An 11,488-nucleotide genomic window follows, 5' to 3' on the forward strand; every position below is an offset into this window, starting at 1 on the left:
ATTAAAAAACAAGAACAGTTTAGGTCTGCTATAGGTATAAGAGACAGGCCCAAACCAGCTCCCTGGTTCAAATCCTTTGAACTTTGGAGATCTCAGCTTCGTTACTCAAGCAGCTCTCTGTAACGGATTAATTGGAAACATAGCCCCACCAAACTTCGGCAAATTTCAGAGCTAGATCCCAAGCTAACGCTGAATGTCACCCTTCGAGCCCATCTCTATATGTAAGATGTGAAGAGTCCTTAATGTTTGTGAAGTGTTATTGAAGTTGAGCATTATTAGTGAATGTCAAATCCACTTAATGCTTTAATTATATTTTTCCCCCCTTAAGTAAACTGAAATCTTTCAAAGAGAAAAGGAGTACTTGTGGCACCTTAGAGACTAACCAATTTATTTGAGCATGAGCTTTCGTGAGCTACAGCTCACTTCATCAGATGTTTACCGTGGAAACTGCAGCAGACTTTATATACACACAGAAATCATGAAACAATACCTCCTCCCACCCCACTGTCCTGCTGGTAATAGCTTATCTAAAGTGATCAACAGGTGGGCCATTTCCAGCACAAATCTAGGTTTTCTCACCCTCCACCCCCCCACACAAATTCACTCTCCTGCTGGTGCTAGCCCATCCAAAGTGACAACTCTTTACATAATCAAGTCGGGCTATTTCCTTTCTTTCAAGTATCCCTGCAAACAGCTGTATTTTGTTCTATTTTTCTGGCTTTCAGCTGTTGACACATTGCATCACTGTCTGTTTGGACATGTCCTTGTACAGTTTTGGGATAGAGCCCATATCCTGCTATGCCTGGAACAAAGATCACACCCATAAGTAAAATTTGTCTCACAGCATTCTCTTATCAAGAGAAAGAGACAGTATTCTATACAAATGATGCAAACCACTCCATCATACTGCAGTCATAGCTCAAAGGTGCAGAAATAATGTACTTAATACATGGAGCAGTGTAGCCGGGCACAGACTCACCGGCAGCACCTGCTGCTGGTCATCTCAGGGAATTAGCATTCCAGCTTCCGGAGTCCCCTCTTCAAGCCAGTGTCTCACCTTGCTGCTGGCTCCCATGTCCCTCCCAGGACCCCCGTGCCCCTTTCACTAGGTGCTGCCCCCTGGCAGTACCCCACAGTCCTGGTCTCCCCCTCCCAGGGGAACCCCCCACCCACTATCCCTACCTCACCTCAGTCATAGGCTCCTGCCAGTCACCAGCTAGCCCCTGTGCCCTGGGGCAGACTGCAGTATGAGCCACTCAATCATAGGCAAGGTTAGGTTTGGACCTGCTGCCTCTGCCTACCCATGGCTGCCCCTACAAGCCCCGTACCTAATAGGCCTTAGCAGGCCTGCAGCTTTCCTAGGCTGGAGCTCTCCGGCTCCCTTGGCCTATCCCCAGCCCTGCTCCCCTCCAGATACTTGGTTAAGCCCCTGCAGCCAGGCCCTTTTCTCCCTCACAGCAGAGAGAGAGAGTCTCTGTGGTTTTCTGGCTCACAACCTTTATAGAGCCAGCTGAGCCCTGATTGGGACATGGCCCCCAGCTGAGGCTGCTTCCCCAGTCAGCCCCGCTGCCTTTCTGCTGCAACAGCTCTCTCCCAGGGCTGTTTTAAACCCTTCTGGGCCCAAGCAGGTGTCCACCCTGCTACAAGCAGAAAACTGTGGGATTTGTAAAGACATCCTTCCAATGCTAATCTGAGCTCCCTTCTGTTAAGGGCTTTTGATGCAGCTGCACCTTGAATACAACTCCTTAGAGCCTTCTCTGTGCAAATTAAATTTTCATATTTCTCCCAAATACCTGCCAATAAATGTTCATGTGCTGAGTCTTCTTAAGGCTGTTTCTCAAATCACGTGAAAGAAAAAACTGTGTTAGATTCTATCCATACTGCAGTCAAAACCACCCAAGTGACAATCGTGTTTCAACACCACTGTTGTAGCAGAGTTTTAAAGCTTCATCTACACAGAGTCAGGGGACCTAGTTACAACATGATTTTAGTTTGTAGGATAGATGCAATGTTAAGTATCCTCCACAACAATGCTAAACCTCAGACATATCCATGGGCATATGGCACATCTTGAAACCTTGAAACAGATCCCCTGCAAGGAACCTATTTGCAGTCTTGAGAACTCTGTTATAAACACATGCTATATACTATCTCCCACTCGAGGGATTACGCTACATATATTTACTAAGTTGGTAACCAGGTTGTAATATGGCTGATCCTGCACTTGACTTGAATGCATTCACAACATGCTTCATATATGGTTCCTAGCAGTGTGGTTGTGAGCCCGGCTGTACCGTGAATGTTAGGCTATAAAGGGGTTCTAACAAGGTCTCTGTGTGGGAAGTCCTTCTAAAATTCACTGGGCTGTGTGTCAGTCTGGCACCTTTCACCAGCTCAAAATACACTGGGGGAAAAATAAAACCTTTCTGTAACTGTATAAATGCATAATAATGGAATAGTGTTATGAATGAAATAACTTGGATCATTGCTGCTCCCTAAGTAATAGCTGCGGCAGTATGGGAAAGCTACCCAGGTTTCCTCCAAAACATACAAATGCAAGCATGGCTGTGCTGCATGGTAGGTACAGAGAGGCCAACTCAGCTGACATGAGGTTGTGGGGGGAAATGGTGCTGCATGGATGTTGCTGAACCATTTTAGCTGCAGCCTTGTCAGCAGCATGGTTACATTTAACGTGGTTCCATCTCTGGTGAAGGTAGGCCCTCTAGCATGGTTTTGCTAGCTCAGTTTTCAGCTGCTCTCCTGCTCTGTGGAGGGGACTGTCTGTAGCTCAGTTATAGGATGGCTTACAGATAGAGAAAGGGGGAATCTTGCTAGAACCCTTCTAGCCACAGTCATGCTTTATCACAGTTGTTGCTATCATGGTTACAGCCATAAGATGAACTGGGCTGTGGAACATTCAATTTTTCAGATTGGTAAGTGCCAGAACGGATCTCAGTCTGAAGGAGATTGGATGAATTCCCAGGGACTGTGAATCACGAGGTGATGTACACTCAGAGAGCAAAGACTTATGGATGTGACTTAAAGGATCTCAGGGGACTAATTGTTCTAGTTGTTGTCTAGGAATGTTGCCCGAGGGCTGGATTTTCTGGAGGGATTAATTCAATGGCCTGTGTCATACAGGAGGTCAGAATAGATGATCACAGTGGTCCTTTCTGGCCTTGGAATCTATGAATCTATTAATTCTGCTGACTCAGAGGACACTGCTACAGCCAGCCATCATGAGCCAAAGGCATCCCGGGTGAAAATCCACTAACAGCAGTAGAGTTACTCCAAGTCTCGAGTTGTCTCCGTACGTTAGTTGCATTTTTGTCATGCTCTAAAAACAATGAAGTGAGGGAACCAAAAGCAAAAGCTTTACAGCAATGAATCCAGTTGCAGATCAGTATAACTGGTCCTTCCTCCCTCTCTCTGGTTCCATCCCGTCCTCCTCACACAAACACCACTGGAACTGACCTCCCTGGCAGCCTCCTACGGAGAGAACTGAAGGGGCTGCGATGATGTGCCACGTCCTGTGGAGCTGAAATATTAGCTGTAAAGGAAGGAGGTTCAGCCTGCCCCAGACAGGTGCAGCTCAATCACCTCATTGTGGTGCTGGTTGTCTCTTTTAGATTTAAATGGTCAGCTGCCAGAAGAAAGCCTGCTGGGAAAGAGCCCGACAAGGGGGTAAACCCAGCCTCGGAGCGGAGTCTTGGCCACACAAAGGCGAAGAGGTAGCAGCGGTAGTTAAGGATAGCGAAAGGGGCTAAATTCCCAATTCTCAGAGGAGCTGAGATATGGAGGGAAGATACCACAGCCAGAGCTGGGTACTTTATGTATTTTAAAGTCTTTCTTCCCATCAGGTTTTGCACTTTGCTCTGTTATTACGTTTATACAGTAAACCGTCGGATTCCCCTTTAGACAGCAGCTGCTGCCTGTCCAAAATGCAGTTGCTAATATCACCCTCCTTTCCTGTCTTTCTGACCGCATCACCCCCTTCAACCATTGGTATCCTGTCTTTTCATACATCAGAATCAGGCTCCTTATCCTCACCTTCAGTGTCCTACAAGACATCTGCTTGGCATTCACCTCTACTCCTTTCCTTCTCTTCCTCCTCTTCCCTCACTCCCTAAAGTCCTCCCAGCCCTCTCTTCTTACTCACCTTTTGATCTTTTTATCCTGCTGTCAGCTTTTTCCTTCTTCTTTGCTGCCTGCTATGCTTGGAACAGCCGTACCCATTTGTTGTTCATAAAATGCTCACCTCGTGTGCTGCACTTCTCCTAGATACATTCCTCCCTCTTGTCCTACTCTCCTCCCCGTTGATCTCTCCACACCCTCTACTACCATCAAGTGCTTCAGGGAAACCTTGTTAATCGCTGTGTACATTTAGTTAGAACACAATTTTGCCTTGAGGAGGCATTTAATTAGTTATTATTTTACAGCACCCAATGTTCTGCTGGGTGCCTTGCAGCACAGAAAAGAGAAGTGTCCTGCCACAAAGAGATCACACTCTAATTTAGACATGACAGGGAAAGTGACAGAAGGGTAGTGATGGGGGAGGAAGGCATGGGGTTACAGCAATGTGATTACACAGTTACTCAGTCATGGAGCATGGGGAGAGGGGGGAGGGTATACTATTAAAAATACTATGATGATACGCTTCCCATGGGGGCTGCAGTAGAAGCTGGCCTTTCCCTTGATATATGGAATCACAATAAGTCTTAAACAGGAAGTGTTTATTATAGAAAATAATTAGAACAGATACAGACTTCCACAAAACTTGTGTTCCAGCTCTGTCTGCCTTTTTTACCAGAGGGCAACTCTATAGCCTACAGAGCATAAATACTATCACAGAAACATGACCCTTGTGCTATTAAACATTTTTCTCCACGACCTGAAAGAAAACATAAAATCATCGCTGATAAAATTTGCAGACGACACAAAAATTGGAGGAGTGGTAAATAATGAAGAGGACAAGTCACTGACAAAGGGATCTGGATCACTTGGTAAATGGGGCTCAAGCAAACAAAATGTGTTTTAATACCACTAAATAGAATTGTATACACCTAGGGGAAAAGAACATAGGCCATACTTACAGGATGAAGGACTCTATCCCAAGAAACAGTGACTCGGAGAAAGATTTGGGGTCGTGATGGATAATCAGCTGAACATGAGCTTCCAGACCAATGCAATGGCCAAAAGAGCTAAATGCAATCCTTGAATGAATAAACAGGGGGATCTCGAGTTGGAACAGAGGGGTTATTTTACCTCTGTATTTTGCACTGGTGCTGGGATACTGCATCCAGTTCTGGTGTACATAATTCAAGAATGTTGATAAATTGGAGAGGGTTCAGAGAAGAGCCATGAGAATGTTTAGAAAACATGCCTTATAATGATAGACAAGGAGCTCAATGTTTTTAGCTTAAAGAGAAGATTAAAGGTGGCTTGGTCACCATTTATAAGTACCTATATTGGGAACAAATATTTGGTAATGGGCTTGTTAATCTAGCAGAGAAAGATATAATATTATTCAATGGTTGGAAGTTGAAACCAGACAAAAATCAAACTGGAAATAAGGTGTATATTTGTAACAATGAGAATTTGTAACAATTAACCATTGAAACAATTTACTCAGGGGTCACATGGACTCTCCATTATTAGCAATTTTTAAATCAAGATTGAATGTTTTTCTAAATGTTATGATCCAGACATTGTTTTGGGAAGTTTGGTGGCCTGAATTGATACAGGAGATCAGACAAGATGATCCCAATTGTCCCTTCTGGCCTTGGAATCTCTGAATCATCGCAGCAATCAGGAAGAATTTAAACTAGAGGGTCTGGTCTTTGAAGACCAGCTCTAGGAAGGAGTTTCATGCAAAGATTATTGTGGGAAAAGAAGACACATGGGGCATTACGAATGGCATTGGTGGTGCAACATGGTAAGAGACAAGGGCAGATAAATAGGCAGGACAGAGTTATGAAGGATCTTGGAAAAGGAGACCAAAAAGTTTAACATTGATGTGGTGGAGAACGAAGGTAGACACAGTGCATGGATTTGGAGGGAGAATGAGGGGGATGTGGTCAGATTGGCAGGCCAGGAAAAGTATTTAGATTCATAGATATTTAGGTCAGAAGGGACCATTATGATCATCTAGTCTGACCTCCTGCACAACGCAGGCCACAGAATTTCACCCACCCACTCCTGCGAAAAACCTCTCACCTATTTCTTTAAGAAGCTGTACTTTGCATACTATGGAGGTGATGTGGATGTTGGTGACACCAGAGATAAAGAAGTTTCATTAATCAAGATGGGAGTTAAGGGCATGGAAGAGAGATTTTGCTGTATGTACAACAAGAAAACGTCCAATCTCAGAGATATGGTGGAGGAAGAAACAGGAGGATTTGGACTCGGCCTTGAAGTGTGTGGAATATGTAAACAGTGATTATGTCAGCTGGCATGTTTGATATAAGGATCTCATTGTCAATGTAAGGACATTTTCCCATCAATAAAGTGCAGTGGTTAAGAGCAAATGAATGAGGCAGCCCTTCCATATAAACCAGAGATAGCCAGAGTTTTGCTTACACAGCTGGCAGAGGTCTACATGCTGGTCCTTGGCAACCCCAGAGGTGTAGCTCACAGACTACACATCCCAGCATTCTGCTGTTATGTGTGCACAGACTTCAGGGTGATCTATGGCCTCAGTGATGCAGCTGTTTCTTTAACAGAAACTGCTATGAGTCCTAACAACCATACTATCCACATCTACCAGAAATCTGAGAATCGAGGGAAGAAAGTCCATGAACTGGCAAAGCACATTGGCCGGGTCACAGGTAAGAGAGTTACAGATTTTACCTACAATAGTTATTTATTTAATCTTATTGGTTAAAGCTGAAAAGAAAAGAAAAGAAAAAGGCCCTTTTCCAGAGCAAGACAGAAACTAACCATACCTATTGCTTCTGCACAGCATGTTACACTGAGAATAAGAGACCTAATTCACAGGAAGAGATGGGTTTCAGAGTAACAGCCGTGTTAGTCTGTGTTCGCAAAAAGAAAAGGAGTACTTGTGGCACCTTAGAGACTAACCAATTTATTTGAGCATAAGCTTTCGTGAGCTACAGCTCACTTCATCGGATGCATACTGTGGAAAATACAGAAGATGTTTGTGTGTATAAAAACATCTTCTGTATTTTCCACAGTATGCATCCGATGAAGTGAGCTGTAGCTCACGAAAGCTCATGCTCAAATAAATTGGTTAGTCTCTAAGGTGCCACTAGTACTCCTTTTCTTTTTGGGAAGAGATGGATAAGCAACCAGAAAAAATAATCATCAGGAAACAGTGTTGTCTAGTGATTAGATCATGGGACTAGGAGTGTTGGCATCTACCTAGGTTTTATTCCCAAATCTACAGCTGACTTGCTGTGCAAACTTTGACAGGTTTAACTCTTGTGCCTCAGTTTACCTATCTACAAGATGATTATAATAATGCCTACCATGACAGATGTGTAGTGATGCTCAGTTAATGTTTGCAAAGAGCACTGGTTGAAAGACACTGTAGAAGGGCAAAGTATTATAATAATCTCACATGTCTTTCATTGATTGCTTCATATTGCATTGAGGTCTTGTGACAAAGAGCCATGTATTGGGTAGTCAAGATGCAGAGTGAGAACTGAAGGTGTCGGTAGATGTGTGATGTTACAGGAATTGACTGGGCTCCTGACTCTAACCACCTTGTGACCTGCGCTGTGGACTGAAATGCAGATTCATGGACCCTGAAGGGTGGCATATGGAAGCCCACTGCCGCATATCAGTTGCGCAGCCACTTATGTGAAATGGTCCCGACTGGAGAATAAGTTTGCTTTGGGCAGTGGTTCTAAAATCATTTCCATATGTTACTTGGAGAAAGGAAATGACTGGTAAGCCCAAAACACAGAGAGCAGAGACACCTCTTTGGAACGCACAGTTTTTAACTCACTAAGTTAAAAGCCCCCTATTGTAAGTCATCCGTGCCTGCAGGCCTTGCCATCTTGAACCACAGTACGATGAGATCTCACAAGCTCTGCAGGATTGGAGTAGTACAGTTCTGAGATAGGGGACTTCCAAGAAACACACGTCAAGGAGCATTGGTTGCATTTTTCCCCTCTGACTCATACAAAGCCAGTGATCGGACATAGCATGAGGGAGCATCGTGCTGCTGGAGGTGCCATCCTCTACATGAGGTATGAAGTGGATCACCTTTATTTTTATGTCACCAAAGAGTCCGTGGCACTTTCTGAAAAAGCCAGGGTGCCCTGGCTAAATCCCGCGGGAGTAGTTGCATTCTGCCTGCCTAACACTCCTCCTGCAATTTCAGCTGGATACAATATTCGTCCCTTCCTCTATATTAAGATGCTGTACATTGTTGCTGAGCGCTGTCCAGGGCTGGCCTTACCATGAGGTGAACTGAGGTGCCAGGCTGTGGGGGGGCACCACTAGGACCCAGCGTTTCAAAGTTTTGGCCCAAGCGAAGGGGTATGGGGGCGTCATTTGAGCTCCCCGCCTCAGGTGCCAAAATATTGTGGGCCAACCTTGGCACTGTTAAACAGCTGTCATGTCACACCCCAGCTACTGCTGCAGTTCAGTGGTGGGCGAAAAAATTCCTGGATATAACTTGTAAATCAGCTAGTTATAAGAACACTGCTGAAAAGACTTCCTGGTATTATCATGCATAGGTCTACTCAGACACAGAGTCTCATGAATTTCAGTGGCTCTGGGTGAGACAATGCATACATGCCCTAATAAGTGCTCCCATGTTTGAGCCCTTTATGAAGTACTCCGGGATGGCAGGTAGATCGAAGACAGTATTGCAAAGCACCAGAGAAAGACCCTGTAAGGACCAGTCCTCCAGGGGAAGGGAGATGGACTAGATAACCCCACAGGTCTTGCCTTCTTTATAATTCAAATGGGGGCTGTGTGACTTCTTGCTTCTACAGTCCCTGAGCAACTCATCCACCCTGAGCTTCCAGCATCTGCAAACGTGATTCTCCACCTTGTCAGTTTGTACTGAAGCAAATCAGTTTTTCTGGGACAAGAGACAGTGTAGCAGCCATAAACTTGTTTTCCTGAAACAAATGTGATCTAGTTACCAGGGTTTGTTTTTCAGTGGACAGTAAATAATTTCACTAAAAGGATCTAACAGTTTGGAATGCGAGCACTCTCGGAAATGTCATTCACAGAACAGCTTCACTGCAAAGTTATATGCCCCAAACTTCCCACATATTTATTCTTCTGCGTAGCTGACTCTTAACAACAGGTGGCTGAGTAAACACATAAAGAAGTCAATCTGATCCACTATACTTAGTCTAGATTGGCATCCAAATAACATTTTACTGGCTGCAGGATCAAGTGATTTCTGGTGCAGGTCTGTACTTTCCCCCACCTAAAACACAAACGTAGTCATTTTTACAGCTCTCGAAGATGTCTCTTTCAAAAAACAAAAACAAAACCTCAGCCTTTGAAGTGTCAGCTGACTCCTCATTCATGTGCTGAGCCTGAATACAAACCGTATGCAGCAGGAGGGAAGTATACCCCTTTAATCCTCACTGTAGGGGTACCTCTGAAACAGAAGGATCGGCCAAAGGGTAGTGGTAATAGGATTTTAACCAAATAATACATGTCCAGAAGCTACTCAGTGTATTTACCTTTACCTCTAAATAGGTTGTTTTCGCACATTGAAGTTTTGAGACAGGAACCAGTCTAGTGTGCTTTTTAAGGATTTATTCAAATAAGCAAACAGATATAAAGCTAAGGATTTATATGGGGTTGTCTACACTTAAAACCTGCCACTGCTGCAGCACTTCAGTGAAAATGCTACCTACACCTACGGAAGGGATTCTCCTGGCAGAGTAGGTAACCCACCTCCCCAAGAGATGGTAGCTAGGTCGATGGGATAATTCTCTCATTGACCTCATGCTGTCCACACCAGGGGTTAGATCATAGTTATACAGGCCTAAGTTAGGTCCCAGGCATTATGATATAGTTATACAGGCCTAATTTCTTAGTATAGAACAGGCCTAGGTCTCTAATTAATTTGTCTCTAATTTCCCTAAACGAATCCTATAAAACACAAGGCAATGATCCAATCAAGGTTACAATTTGAATCTGAGTAACTAGATCAGTGGTTCAATTTATTTGGCTGGCAAATTACTACAAGAAGTTATGAAGTCAATTCATAAGGTTAACGCAAGAATTACTTCAATACTTCACAGGGAAGTTCAGGAACAATGCCTTTCATGTTTGATGCCATTTCCAAAAAAAACCTTTTTTCTTTTCTAACATAGGTGGTAGTCTCTGTTCAGAGACATTTGCTGCCCAGCCAAACCCCTTCCCCCCAGATTGTTATCACTGTACTGTCTTCATTTGTTCAAATATTGCTCCTACAAGGTGCTGAGCATCCTCAGCTCCTTTTGAAGTCCAGAGGAGTTGAAGTGTCCACCGCCTCACAAGATCGGACTCTTTGCATCTAGGGATCACACCACCACTGAACTAAAGCCATCCCTGGATGGAGAACAGCAATCAGACAGATAGCCATTCGCTAGACAAGGAAGGGAAAATTCTGGCCAAAGACATTCAGGCAAACTTCTACTCTTATGAAAAAAGCCATTATGGGATGCTCAGTGTCTACACAAAACACAAAGAGTCTTAGTTTCTAAGGTCTCCTCCATCAAACCTACACGATTTATCTATCTTCAGAAGGATATAGGGCTGAGCTGATGCAGAAGTCCAGGGCTAAACATCAGTTCTGAAATATCTATCAAGCTGTCACAACCGCGCCAAGAAGGTCTTGTCCATTTGATTCTTTGAAAAAGGAGAGACGTGCAGGTTCATCTTGGGACTGTAGTGGAGGGGATTGCTACTTGTCAGGGTTTGAATGCTTAGAGTCTCTGGCATCCCTGCACACGCGGCTCCTCATCTTTGCAAGGTAAAGAAATGGCATTCAGTGCCATTTGTTGTGGAGGTAGGATCCCTTTTAGAAGAGTCCTTAAAAGAAAAAATAGCCCGCCAGACGATGTGTCTGTTCAGCATGGACGCAAGAAATCCCACGGTGCTTTTCATAAAAGAGAGTACATGCTGCTGCTGTTAGCCAGAAACTTTCCTCTCCGCTCTTGCTTGGCATGCTGGCTGCTCACCACCCTCCCATACAGAGGTGGACATCGTTTGGTGGGGAGCTATTATTGGGCTAAATCCTAACATTCTTATGTTACCTCACCTCAGTCCCTGGAAAAATCATGGAGCAGGTCCTCAAAGAATCAATCCTGAAGCACTTACATGAGAGGAAAGTGATCAGGAACAGCCAGCATGGATTCACCAAGGGAAGGTCATGCCTGACTAATCTAATCGCCTTTTATGATGAGATTACTGGTTCTGTGGATGAAGGGAAAGCAGTGGATGTATTGTTTCTTGACTTTAGCAAAGCTTTTGACACGGTCTCCCACAGTATTCTTGTCAGCAAGTT

General features: G+C 44.2%; 1 pseudogene; it reads left to right on the forward strand.

The window, feature by feature from the left end:
- The first annotated feature begins 758 nt into the window (after positions 1-758).
- Positions 759-9,416, forward strand: LOC140898016 (actin-related protein 2/3 complex subunit 1A-like; annotated as a pseudogene).
- Positions 9,417-11,488: the final 2,072 nt, after the last annotated feature.

Source organism: Lepidochelys kempii, chromosome 14, assembly GCF_965140265.1.
Source record: "Lepidochelys kempii isolate rLepKem1 chromosome 14, rLepKem1.hap2, whole genome shotgun sequence".
NCBI lineage: Eukaryota > Metazoa > Chordata > Testudines > Cheloniidae > Lepidochelys > Lepidochelys kempii.